This window comes from Triticum urartu, unplaced genomic scaffold (genome assembly GCF_003073215.2).
Source record: "Triticum urartu cultivar G1812 unplaced genomic scaffold, Tu2.1 TuUngrouped_contig_6446, whole genome shotgun sequence".
Taxonomy (NCBI): Eukaryota; Viridiplantae; Streptophyta; class Magnoliopsida; order Poales; family Poaceae; genus Triticum; species Triticum urartu.
Genome location: NW_024117209.1, coordinates 924 through 14909, shown reverse-complemented (window position 1 = coordinate 14909; position 13986 = coordinate 924). Strand labels below are relative to the sequence as shown.

Below are 13986 nucleotides of genomic sequence, written 5' to 3'. Positions count from 1 at the left end.
TCAGCACTGAGAAACCCAGGGTACCGGGCTATGGCTCGCGGGCCTTCTCCCATGCATGTCACCCCACAGGGTCCCTAGTGTCTGGTCTCCTCGCGTAATGCCCATGCGCAAGCTTGCGAGCGTGTGTCGTTCAGCAAAACTATTGTGTACAGGTTCCCCTCAGGAGTGGATTGTCGGGAGGTCTCGCGAGGTGTGCCCTGAGGGCAATGGACCACCGGCGCTACATAGAGCTAACACTAGTGGTTGGGGCGCACCCATGATGCGCCGCCTCAGAGGAAGTTGGGGCGGTGCTAGGTAGGATGTGCCCCTTTCGCTTTCTTATCTGGACTAAGTATTGTTATTGGATCAAACTCAAAGTAGAGGAATATGAAAGTAGTTGTACATGCAACTTGATGACTGGAACAATAAGACAGCAGTGCAAATGCAACACATTCAGAGAATAGGCTGGCACCAGGGAACGACCCTTTCAGTTTCCTTTTTGGATCTGGATACGAAATTCTTGATAAACTTATTATATTTATACATCACGTGAGAAAGAAAATAATATTCCATCACAGACAACACACAACAATTATAATACCATCGACAGAAGCATTTTGCTGCATGGCAACTAATAAGATACAACAGTAGAAATTGCGCATGTGTAGGCCCCAACGGCGGCGGTGTGCCTCTGATGCCTCCGACCGTGTGGTTACTATGGGAGAAGCTCGCTCACCTCATCCACTATGCGCTTCATCACCCGGTGCACGTCGCCAATGACTCGCCACATCCTTGCCAGCCTATACATACAACACAGCAACAAGAAACATCGATCAAACACCTGCATCATCAGGGTTCTTGAGAGGGGGAGGGCGATCGAGCAGCCTATAATAAATACACGTACATTTGGAGGAGTCGTCGCAGATGACAACTACCCTCCGGGACACGTCTTTGACAAAGGCGACGGTGATGTTGAGCTTGGTCCGGAGATTCCTGATGGTAGCCCTAGTCCTCTTGATGGTGAACGGCTCTGCACCGTTGGCATCCTAGGTCCTCAGTTGCGTGCACTTTTTCTCATACAGTAGCGGAACGCACTCCCCTTCCTGCATACCCATTCATATCTTTTCCTTGAATTAAGTGCACGCATTACCCGAGAGACAACCATTTGATAAGCAAATCCATCTGGAAAAATCAAAACTGAGACGACAAAGCTCTAATGTCAAGTCAGTGATTATTAACAAAAATAAACATGATGGTGCCCTTAGGTATATTTGACAACAAATAATAAGAAATATTAAGTAGAAGTACTCGGTAACAAGCCATAAGCAATTAAGAACTAATCTTAGAACTGACATTGCCATATACTCCCTCCGTTCCAAATTACTTGTCATGGTTTTAGTTCAAATTTGAACTAAAACCACGACGAGTAATTTGGAACAGAGGGAGTATAATGGATCAGGTGTATTTCCAATAAGACTTCACTTTTATTTCATTTGTCAAGAAGTCAAACTAAAGTGGAGAATATCTCTTATATTACATATTTCTTGACCAAAACGTTCTAACAGGCAATGCAGGCAAGAGGTAGTTGATCTCCTTGCACCAAAAGTTCAACAAATCAATTTGCAAACATAAGAGCTGAGGTAAAGCTCCAAATAATGTGGTTAACCTTTTCTTAATTAACACAAGAATATACAGAAAAAGGGACATCCTCATGAATAGCAGCAGAAGGGAAAGCCTAAATGTTTTCTCCGAACTAACGACCCAAAGTACTGAAGTAACCTCTTAAAATTTTCTTGGACAACTGAACTGTCATATATTTTAACCGCAAAAAGAAATGACAGTACAGACTATACCTTGACTACAGTATGCTATCAAATATGTACCTACCAACATAAAGTTTTGGAGTGGTCACTCTCAAGATATTTTCTGTACAACATAAAACTTATTTTAATCTCATTACTTGAGGCAAAAAAATTGAAGGTACATATGGAATATCAAGACTACATAGCTGACTTATATGGACACCAGTATGTACAAAAGTTATCATATATAAAACATTTAGAACAAAAATAATAGCTATTGATCTGAAAACTTGATCGACAAACACAAATAGGGTAATGCTAGCTAGTACCTTTGAAATGCAGAGAGGGGTATTCAAGATGGGATGGGATAGGATTCATCATCAAATGGATCCATAAATGCTTCATTGATGACCAAACTCGCTTTTCTTGTTTAGTGAAATGAATGTTCAGATTGTAAAACTGCATGGGCACTTGTTCAGTTTAGTGCAAGACAACAGTCAGAATCCGTTCAACAAAAGCCAATCAGAGGTAGTACATGTTATCTATCTATCTATCTATCTATCCTAGTTATACTTGCACACTAAATCTACCTATCCCCTTTTTCTTTTGAGAAAATTCCATTTTCGCCTCTTCGATCGACGCAAGACCGCGGTCGAAACCAGGGTCTACACGTACCCCCTCGGCCTCAACCACTTGAGAGATCTCACCGGGAAGGAGATGGTGCTGCAAGTGTCAGCTATATCTATTATTTTACATTGATCTAGAAGCCATCTTGGTTAAAAGTTGCACTTCCCATTCGCTGTATGAGCATAATTCCGTTGGTTATTTTCTGCGACTGGTTCTGAACCGACCTGATTGTTGGTAGGCGTTAGTAGTTGGTACATGATTTCACGTAGTTCTCCTTTCTTACAACTCTTTGAACCTGGTTTGTGCGGCTTAGAAAAACAAATACGTTTAGATGACCACATGCTAAGAATTTTTCGCAGATAATCAGTATCTGGTATATATTCTATTGGTACCTCTTTTCACCCGACATCTAAAGAAAATATAATAATTTGAGCTAAGTGCAACACAAAATAAAATAGAGTATCTGCCAATTAGTAGTACTAGTCATCACTCTGAAATAAAAGTAGCACAAAAGCTCACTGCCGATGCACACACACCAATGAAATGCTAATCTGCCCTTTCTTATGCATGATCTAGTCTCTTTCACATGAAAGTTACAATGGGATTTAGAGGAAGGGGCTGGAGGGGGAGAAAGGTGAGAAAGATGACCTTCGTCGGGAGGCTCCTGTAGTGCAAGCAGTCATCGCAGAGCATATAGAGCACTCCCAACTCCTACAACAATTACTCAGGGTAAACCAAACTCCAAAAAGTTGTCCTCACAATAATCCAAACTCCTACAAAATAATACAACAAGTATTTGCTTAGCATATGATGCGTACAGTTTGAGAAGAATTCAAAACTATCATACAAAATCTTGCAATTCTTCCTACTCTACTAAGCATGTAAAATCGGTGATGTAAAAGAACGAATGGAAGTAATCAATGCATATTTCTGAACCATCATCAAATGAAAATAATGATGTTTTTGAGAATGTAGCCACTAAAGTAGTTAGGAAAATAGATTAGCTCCTTCTAACAACATACATATATTATCAGGAAGCATCAAGCACATGTTAAAATACTAAAGTGTCTTGCCGCAGAACATTAAAAGAAAAATCTTTATTGCCCTCCTACTTTGTTGAATTGGATTTGCCAGCTACTTGGGTGCTTGGTTTGAAAAAAGTATTCATCAAATAGCAGCGATATAAACCTATTATGTCCAAACAAAAATTTGTCAAGGCGAAAAATGGCATACTGCATAAGACAACAATAATAACTGAACCTGAAGTTGCTGACCCAAGTCTTAAAAGAACACCTAAATCACCATGATGTTTCAACTCCAAAATGGGTGGTTTAATTGAGACCAAAATATCTTAAGCACACAGGAATTAAGAAAAAAATTAGCATAAAGTAGGACATGCTTATCACAATAATGGTAGGGATTTGATGGAACCAAACAGTCCAAATTGGAGCTTTGACTCTCCCCAAGGCTCCTCTCTAATGATTTACGCCACAAGAAACAATTCTGTATATCTATCTCGCCCAAAGCATCACCCATGGGGCTGTGGTTCCCTTGGTTTATTTGCAAGCATCAAAGCAGGCTTCAACATGTATGTATGCAATTTTTCAGGGGATGTAAACTACACAATGGTCTACAAAAGACTTGATTGATGTGTGGCCAGTCGCATTGACTAAGAAGGTGTGGCATCCATAAAGAAAACACAAGGGCGAACAACAGATCATTGTGAACCACGAACCACAAGCAGCAGAATAGATTGAGCAATCAGACCACAATCATAACCACAGTCTGAATAAAAACAAACACATGACGTGTGAAGCATACATAGTAGCAAGTAAATACTCAAATAACAACAGATAACCAAATGTAAAACACATAGAAAAGAATTAAGAGGGTCAAGAGGAATAAGTGTGATACCTCAACATGAACCAAAGACTAAATCCAATTTCTAAATGTGAGAACGATCATTGTAGCACATGCAAGGAGGCACAAAAATTGATCTTCCTCCTGATCAGCGACTTAGCCTTTGTGGCAACCGCTGAAACATTAGTGGCTGATGCTTGTTTTAGCCTAGTTATGGAATCATTATGCTCAGCGGTCCCTCTTGAGCCCTTCTCTCCATCGGTAGGTATGTTTTCAGCACCGTTAGGTCCTACAAGACAAAGAGATGCCACAGAAAAGGAGATCAAATGATTAAAAATTGAACCACCAAGAGGATTGGCCTATGAAGCTAATTATGTTTTCTAAATTCTGGCCCTCTCTTTAATGACTGCATTTTCTAATTTATACGACTCTGTTTACTTCACTATGGTCAGATACAACAAAGCTCTCATCGGGCCATTCTTAACATGAAATATCTTCACCTTCATGTAAGCACAAAGTTGATTATGTTCTTAGCCATTTCTACCATGAGGCATATGTTCAGAAGAGCTGACCCTTTCTTGCAAGTTAACAAACTGCATAGGCACACATCTGTTGTTCCGCTGAGTTGACAAAAAAATTTGGAATCCACATGTTGGGGAAAACAACACAATTAAATGACAAGGCATTTATTTTACCCAAAGCAAATTATATGCTTTTCCTGAGATTGCTGCTTCTGCTTATTATGTTTTAATCCTAGCTTTCATCCCAACATTGATAGGAATGGCCAAAATTGAAACAGGAAATTGCTTGGTTAAGAAAAGATAGAGACGTGTGAGTGTATCCTTCGTTCTTAGGGAAACAGAGAGTTCCTAGGGATCAATACTATTACCTAACTGACTTTACCAACAGTTTCCCAAACACCACCATACTGGTTCATGCCCAGAACTAAAGCCACCTTTTAACTGCTATCTTCATGATGCAAGTCCTTGAGGGTCTCCACTCTCCAGGTTCCTTCGATGCAGCTCGTCCTATGCGCCGTCGTCAGCGAGGGGTGATATAGAAATGCCAATCAATCAGACCTAAACCCAAACTCTAACAAACGAAACAAGGGAACAAGTCTCATGAGATTTCCTGCTTGGCTCCGCGGAAGCAAGGGGATCTAGGTTTGGGAGGGTGCGGCTTGCCTCGAGGACGCAGATCTCATTGTTGACAAGGCGGGAGGCCCGGGGATATTGAGACCAGCTGGTCGTCATCCGTGCCGTCGACGGCCATCGATGGTCTCTTCCACCGAGGCCCCTGCAGCCGGCCGCTGCACCGACCCGATGCTGCAGCTCCTCTTCGTCTTGTTCGACCACTACAACTGCGGCAAGGAGGTCCATGAATTGGAGCGACGACCGACGAGGAGACGCGCAGAGGAGGAGGCCGGCGGCATGGTAAGAGGAGGGGTACAGAGGAGGAGGCAGGCGGCATGGGGAAGAGAAGGGGCTCGGAGCAGGCGCAGATGCAGAACGAGGGTGGCGGCGCAAGGAGAATCGAGGGAGAGGAGAGGAGGCGGCGGCGAGGGAAGAGGGTCTCGACCCGTCATGTGGAGACCCTGGGCTAGGTCTTGCCCAAGTGCTTTTGTCTCCTATATGTACTACCGTCTCATTTTTTTTCTATCGATAGCACAGTAAAAGGACACGTAGGCATCGCGGTTACTCGCCCTTTGTGCGACTCTTAAAGGGTTTAATTTTCCCTCACGCGACCTGCTTGCGTGTTAAAGGAGGGCTCCTAAGCATCACGTCTCACGAGTCTTCACTAGCTCCCGAAGCCCCTCACCTCCTGGCTTTGTCTAGGCATCGCGACCTGACATTTCAGCGACGGGTGAGGTATGCACGGGGCTGGGCCCTGTCGACGCAGAGCACAAATGCAAGCAAGAGAGAAAACGAGCATGGGAAGGAAACCCGCAGATCATAAACAGTTATTACAAACTTCAAGTGTTTCGCAAATTAAAACGTTGTCAGACACCTCCGTGAGGCAGAGTTAGTCTATTGTAGGATGATAAAGGAAACTTCCAGAAGAAGGGTTGTCATCGCCATCGCCGTCGCCCACCACGGTCTCGACGGGTTCCCCGTCGCCGCTGCAGGAGAACCTCTCAAGCAGCAAGCTCACATGGCCTTCCACAGCTTTTGCCAGGACTGCGTGAGATCCTTCAGGGACAGGGCCTATCACCTCACCGAAGTTGAAGCCAGGATCATGGAGGAGGAGGTGGCTAAAGACATGGGTCGCCGCCATGGAGAAGAGGTCACGACACTCCTCCTCCAGGATACCGTCCACCTTCCGGGCCGTTTCCTCGACTTCGTCCACAAGCTTGGAGGAGAGCTCAGCGTAGCCGTTGCCGTGGCCGGCAAGAGGAGCCTCTAACTTCTCCCTACATATGGAACTCAGGGCCTGGCAGGCCCTGAACTCAAGAGAAGAAAAGGTGGTGTGGTCCTGCACAGCTTTCACGTCGGCGTCAGCTTGGATCTTCTTCTCCCTGGCGTCAAGCTTCGTGTTGGTCTGAGAGACGTGCTTGGCATGGACCTCTTGGGCGTTGGTCACCTGGCCTTGCAATGCCTCCTGACGACCGTGCTCCGCGACCTATTCGGCCGCTACCTTCGCCAACCCAGAGTCGTGATCCGCGAGCTTCGTCTCGCGGGCCTTGAGGTTGTCTTCCCACAGCTGGAGCAGCTGCGCCTGCGCGGTCCGTTTGTCTTGAAGTGCCTTCAGGCCGGCTTCCGCTTCTTCGCAACGCTTGGTGGCCGCCCCTACCTCGGCGAGGGAGCTCTCGAGAGCCGCCTTTGCCCAGGCGGCCACCTCCATGCTCTCCATGATGGCGGCATCAGCCCGTGCATGTTTTTCTTGAGCGGTAGTGTCGAGCTGACGCCACCCTGCCTCGAGCCTCAGGTGCTCGTTGGCAAGGCGCACCTCGGCTTCCTGCAAGTCCACCCCGAGCCGATCGAGCGTGGACCGAGCATCAGCCAAGGCCCCACACCTGAGAAAGGTGCCGCAGTTCACAATGGCGAGAGCTTGGCGGGGCGGCAGCGTCCCAGAGCCCGTCGTCGCCACGACCGAAGAGGCCCGGGCGTCCTCCGCTTGAGGCACAGGGGGCTCAGGGTCGTTCCCCGTGCTCGGCTCACCTGGCGCACCTGGGGGGGATTGCCACATCGGTTCCCTGAGCTGCGGGAGTAGGCACAGCTTGAGGTTGCCCCGTGGCGCGCCCTACGTCGTGCTCAGATGCGGGGACAAGACAGTCGGCGGGGGCTGTGACTCCCCGTCCTTATCCGCAGGTCGAGCCTTGGTGGCCTTAGCACTTAGCGTCGGCGGTGTTGGGAGTTGGTCTGCCACGGCTTTGGTGGTTGGCACCGACGGTGCTGGGGGTTGCCGTTGTGGCTTTGGTGATTGGGCCTCTAGCACCATTGTGACGCCAGCGTGCCCGAGCGCGATTCCAGGCCAGTGCGAGGCACCCCCGCGGCTACCGAAGCTACGGCCGAGTGCCGACGTCCCTCTCAGAACGGAGGGCACCTTCGCTCCAGTCGTTACCTTCTTCCTGTTCTCCTCGCCGCCGCCCTGGCTCCTACATGGGTGTCACGTCTAACGAGGCGACCCCGCAGTCACCGCAAGGCACTGACGAGCTGGGGCCACAGGACAGGAAGATTGGAGTTGAGCAAGAAGCTGAAACTCTTATAGGCGGGCCCGAAGAGGCAGAGTAGTAGGTGTGCGTGGGTTGGCTGCGGCCGTGCTGTATTAAAGTCTTCAGGCTGGGTGTGAGTGAGTATCGATGAACACGCAATTAAACAGATCGAGAAGCTGCCCTTCTCTTATCGGCCTCCTTTCCTTTTCTCCCAGATCCCCTCTCCCTGCCGATCCTTCTCTCCCACCTGCCCTGTAGATCGGTGCTGTTACAAGTGGTATTAGAGGTCCAGTCGATCTGGAGACTGCGTACCCCAAGCCGCGCTACCAGAGGCCCAGCAACTCGCGGATCTGATCTGATCCGTCAACGAGGGGCGTGCGGTGAACGACGCTCGCCTGGAGGCGATCTAGGCATCCCTCGAGCTCTGGAGGCCGGCGGTCTCCAACCTGCAACGCGAGCTCGACGAGCTCCGCACCCAAGTGGGACAGATCGCTCTCCATCCGGCACTCGCGACGCAGGGCGAGGCGGTGGAAGAAGTGCTGGTGCCTCCGGCACCGTCTCCTCCAATGACGGGCCCCGAGCACCACAGGCCAAGTGGCCACGGCGAGATCTTCAACTCCGGGGGTGGGGCTCACGGGGTAGTCACTACCCTGTAGCCGCCTCCGGTCAAGGGTACGTACCAATCGCCGTCGGAGAATTACGCATCTGTAGGAGTTGGGCCGAGTCGCATAATTAGTTGGGAGTCGCCACACGCCACGCAGCAGTCACCACACGCGCATCAATGGGCATTGCCGAAATTGGATTTTCCCCAATTCGATGGCGAAAATCCACAGTTCTGGAAGTCCAGATGTGAAAAATACTTCGATGTCTACGACATTCAACCCGATATCTGGGTGCATGTAGCCACCTTACACTTAACAGGCACCGCAGCTCGCTGGCTGCAGTTGCACGAGGCGGCGAGTTGTCTATCCACTTGGGAGGGTCTGTGTGCAGCCCTGAAGGAGAAGTTTGGACGGGACCAGTACCAAATGCATCTTCGTCAGTTTAACATGCTGAAACAAACAGGGTCCGTAGATGAGTATATGGGGCAATTTGAGGAGTTAATGCATCATATACTCGCTCATAACTCTGGGTTCGACCCAATCTATTTTACAACTCAATTCCTAGATGGGTTAAAAGCTGAAATTCGTGCTGGAGTTGCTTTACACCGGCCCCAAAACTTGGACTCTGCGTTTTCCTTGGCCTTGTTGCAAGAAGAGCTGGTGGAGGTGATGCCACGGCGGGAATACATGCGGTATGATCCAGCGCCACCAAGACCTCCAGCACGGCCAGCACCAGCGGTGGCTGTGCCAGCAGTGCCACCGCGCGTACCGTTGCCTGCTCCACAAGCTACAGTGGAAGATCGCCGAGCGATGGACGCCACGCGTGCAGCGGATCGTCATCCTGAACCAGGGCGAGGTGAAGACCGTGTAGCTGCACTGCGCAACTACCGCAGAGCAAGAGGGCTGTGCTTCAAATGCGGCGATCGCTGGGGCCAGGGCCATCAGTGCGCGGCCACTGTCCAGTTACATGTAGTGGAGGAACTCCTCGAGCTGTTGCAAGCAGAAGAGCAAGACAGGCACGAAGCAGAATCTGATTCAGAGGAAGAGGTGCTCATGTCAATCTCGAAGTTAGCCACGACAGGGCAAACCACTCCACGCACAGTACGTCTGCTGGGACAGATTGGTGAACGTGAAGTGTTGATACTGGTGGATTCAGGCAGCTCCCACAGTTTTGTCAGTGAAGAGGTGGCGATAAGTGTAGCAAGTCAAGTGCAAGCGACGGCACTGTGTCAGTAAAGATAGTAGATGGAGGAGTACTGTCGTGCAACGGGTACATACATGCTTGCAAATGGACGACGCAGGGGCATCCAATTTACCACGGATTTGCGGGTACTATCTTTGGGCTGCTATGACATGGTGCTTGGAATGGACTGGCTAGAACAATGTGGACCGATGCTAGTGGATTGGGGAGCTAAAACACTTCGGTTTCAGCATGAAGGGAAGAGCATTCTGCTTCAAGGCCTGACAAACGTGTCCCCAACAGTGGTGGCAATATCAATGACAGAGTTGCAGGAGTTAGAGAACAGTAATTCCATTGCTCACGTGGTAATGCTGAGTATGAGTGAAGGGCAAGTTGAAATTACACCAGTACCAGCCACTATTCAGCAAGTCCTAGACGAGTACCAGGACCTGTTTCAGGAGCCGACAGAGTTGCCACCGCACAGAGAGTGGGACCATGCCATTCCCTTACTGCCAGGAGCAAAACCAGTGAATCTCAAGCCATACAGGTACACACCAGAACAGAAAGACGAGATCGAGGCTCAAGTTAAAGAAATGCTAGCTAAAGGGCTTATTACCACCAGCACCAGTCCGTTCGCGTCCCCAGTTCTGCTGGTGAAAAAGAAGGATCAAACATGGCGACTGTGTGTGGATTTCAGACATCTGAACGCAATCACCCTTAAGGCCACATATCCAATGCCGATAATTGAGGAACTCCTGGACGAACTAGCAGGGGCCTGCTGGTTTTCCAAGATGGACCTGCGGGCTGGGTACCACCAGATCAGGTTGGTGCTAGAGGATGAATTCAAAACCGCATTCAAGACGCATATGGGTCACTTCCAATTCAAAGTTATGTCGTACGGTCTTGCTTATGCCCCAGTCACATTCATGGGAAATATGAACACCGTGTTGGCCCCAGTCAACCGCAAAGGAGTTGTGGTTTTCATGGACGACATCTTAGTCTTCACAAAAACGTTGGAGCAACACAGAGTCCTTCTTGCACAGGTGTTGCAACTGTTGAGGAAGCATCAGTTTTACGTTAAATTGTCCAAGTGTTCGTTTGCACAGCAAACAATCAACTACCTGGGACACTATGTGAGCAAAGATGGAGTGTCAACCGATAAAATCAAGGTTCAGACAGTGCAGGAGTGGCCAGTGCCTGACTCAGTTAAACAACTCAAAGGATTCCTTGGACTAGCATGCTACTACAGGAAGATTGTCAAACATTTCGGGATCATCTCCAAACCATTGACAAATCTTCTTAAGAAGAATACACCATTTGTGTGGACTCCAACCACAGATGCAGCCTTTCGGGCACTCAAGCAAGCGTTAATCGAAGCCCCAGTGTTGGCCCTGCCAGACTTTACCAAGCAGTTCGTGGTCGAAACTGACGCGAGTGGCACGGGCATTGGAGTAGTCCTCATGCAGAACTCGCATCCAATCACGTACCTGAGCAAAGCACTGTCGCCACACAATTTGGGGCTCTCAGCTTACGTAAAGGAGTGCCTGGCATTACTGTTGGCAGTGGACAGATGGAGGCCATACCTCCAACACGCAGAATTTGTGGTGAGAACATATCAGAAAAGCTTGCTGCACCTAACTGACTAGCAACGTGCGTTCACTAAGCTAGTGGGGCTGCAGTTTGCCATCCAATACAAAGCCGAGTTGACTAATCGCGCTGCGGATGCTCTGTCTCGACGAGATCATGGCAAAGGGGGCGAACTGGTGGCGATCTTAGTCTGCAAGCTGGCTTGGCTGGAAGCAATCAAAAACAGTTACCAAAACGACCCCCATGCTACAAAGAAGCTCACCATCTTAGCTTTAGACCCGGCCAGCGAATCGGAATTTTTATTACAGGACGGAGTCCTCCGATTTCAAGGCAGAATCTGGATTGGAGAGGATGCGCAAATACAACGCCATCTAATCAACTCGCTACATTCGAGCGCGGCCTGGGGTCACTCTGGATTCCATGCCACTTACAATCGCATCAAACGATTGTTCGCCTGGAAAGGACTGAAGAAACATGTCAAGGATACGGTCAAGAACTGTATGGTGTGCCAGCAAGCAAAGACAGAGAGGATATCACTGGCAGGCCTGCTCCAACCATTACCAATACCGAAGAAACCATGGGAAGTTGTGTCACTTGATTTCATCGAAGGCCTGCCCAAGTCCTGTGGGTATGACGCGATCTTAGTGGTAGTGGACAAGTTCTCGAAATATACCCACTTCGTGCCAATGACACACCCATACACAACTCTCCAAGTGGCCAAGTTGTTCATGCGAGAGATATTTCGTCTCCACGGGCTACCACTGGCTCTCATATCAGACCGGGATAGAGTATTTACGAGCAATGTGTGGCAGGAATTGTTCAAGCTGTGCCGCACTGAACTGCGAATGAGCTCATCTTATCATCCGCAGACGGACGAGCAGACGGAAAGGGTGAACCAATGCCTGGAGACCTATCTCAGATGTGCCGTCCATGCGTGCCCGGCCAACTGGGCGAAATGTTTAGCGCTTGCCGAGTTTTGGTACAATACTTCATTTCACTCATCGCTGGGCAGGACTCCGTTTGAAGTCATATATGGCCACATGCCTCGCGAGTTCGGGGTGTCGCAGATCGACAACTGTTTTGTGCCAGACCTGGCAGCATGGCTACATGAGAGAGAGATCATGATACAACACTTACAACAACAACTAAAGAGGGCGCAGGATCGCATGAAGGCGCAAGCTGATCGGCACCGAACTGAGCGTTCGTTTGAGGTCGGGGATTCAGTATTGCTCAAACTACAACCATTTATTCAGACATCTATCGCCCAATGGCCATTCCACAAACTTGCCTTCAGGTATTATGGCCCTTACAAGATCATTTCCAAGGTGGGGGCAGTGGCATACAAACTGGACTTGCCGCCCACAAGCAAAATCCATCCAGTGGTGCACGTCTCTTTGTTGAAGAAGGCAGAAGGCGCCGAGGTGCAGGTAAGCCCTGACTTACCGCCTGCTAACGAGATTTTGCAGGCAGAACATGTGCCGCTGGCCATCCTAGCCACCAAGCAAGTCAGAAAAGCAAGCAAGGCAAGCACTCGTCTCTTGATACACTGGGAGGGACCGCCGGCATCGTTGGCCACCTGGGAAGACCCAGTTCCACTTCAACATCAGTTCCCCACCACACCGCCTCGGGGCAAGGCGGCACTCAAGGAGGGGCGAATGTCACGTCTAACGAGGCGACCCCGCAGTCACCGCAAGGCACTGATGAGCTGGGGCCACAGGACATGAAGATTGGAGCTGAGCAAGAAGCTGAAACTCTTACAGGCGGGCCCAAAGAGGCAGAGTAGTAGGTGTGCGTGGGTTGGCTGCGGCCGTGCTGTATTAAAGTCTCCAGGCTGGGTGTGAGTGGGTATCGATGAACACACAATTAAACAGATCAAGAAGCTGCCCTTCTCTTATCGGCCTCCTTCCCTTTTCTCCCAGATCCCCTCTCCCTGTCGATCCTTCTCTCCCACCTGCCCTGTAGATCGGTGCTGTTACAATGGGTGAAGGGTTAGCACAGACAGACAGATCACGGAGGCATGACACAAGGATGGGCTGGGGCGCTTACTCGTCATGGGTGCCTCATTTCCTCTTCCTCCCGGTGGCAGACAACGCGTCGTCGCCCCCCTCCCGCGTTGCTCCAAGGTTGCGTGCATAGCGACTAGCCGGGTCTCCGTTCTTCCTGAGGACATGAGAAGCCCCACGGAGAGGCGAGGCCACCGTCGGTGCGGTCACCCCCCCAACAGCATGAGCCCCCACCGCCAGTGGCTGGATAACCGCGACGCCAGGCCGCACCCCCCCCACCCCCCCCCGCCAGTGGCTGGATAACCGCGACGCTAGGCCGCACCTCACTCACCACGTCGATGGGCCGAAGGGATGCCGCCTGAGGTAGCGCGTCTGCGCCCTCGTCGTTGTCGGGGAGGGCACGAAAAGATCGATGAGGATGGGGCGAAGGCGTCAGGTCAGTGTCGTCCTCCGTTCCCTTCGAGTCCTCGTCGCCGTCGCTCTCGCCGGAGGACAGCTCCACGTGCGAGCTGGCATGGCCGCTCGACACAAGCCACCACTAGTTAAAGGCGAGCATCTCCACGACTAGCTCCGAAGTGTCCTCATAGATGTACAGCAGGGACGCGACCTCAGTGGGGTCCTCAGGGAGGTAGCCGAGCAGGGACCCATGGCCCCGTCTAACTCCTCGGTTTTCAAGCCAGTGGCGTGCAGCCTC

The 13986-nt window shown here is 49.9% G+C and overlaps 1 long non-coding RNA gene across 4 annotated transcripts; it reads right to left on the bottom strand.

Annotated features, from left to right (window-relative positions):
- Positions 1-437: 437 nt before the first annotated feature.
- Positions 438-5879, bottom strand: LOC125530625. Of its 4 annotated transcripts, none has more exons than XR_007292968.1 (5): positions 5158-5878; positions 4323-4557; positions 3057-3181; positions 884-2240; positions 438-779 (listed from the first exon to the last, which is right to left on the bottom strand). It is a non-coding gene; the product is annotated as an uncharacterized LOC125530625 (long non-coding RNA). The 4 variants fall into 4 exon arrangements; XR_007292967.1 differs by having other exon boundaries at positions 884-1176; positions 2111-3181; positions 5158-5877; XR_007292969.1 differs by having other exon boundaries at positions 884-3181; positions 5224-5879.
- Positions 5880-13986: the final 8107 nt, after the last annotated feature.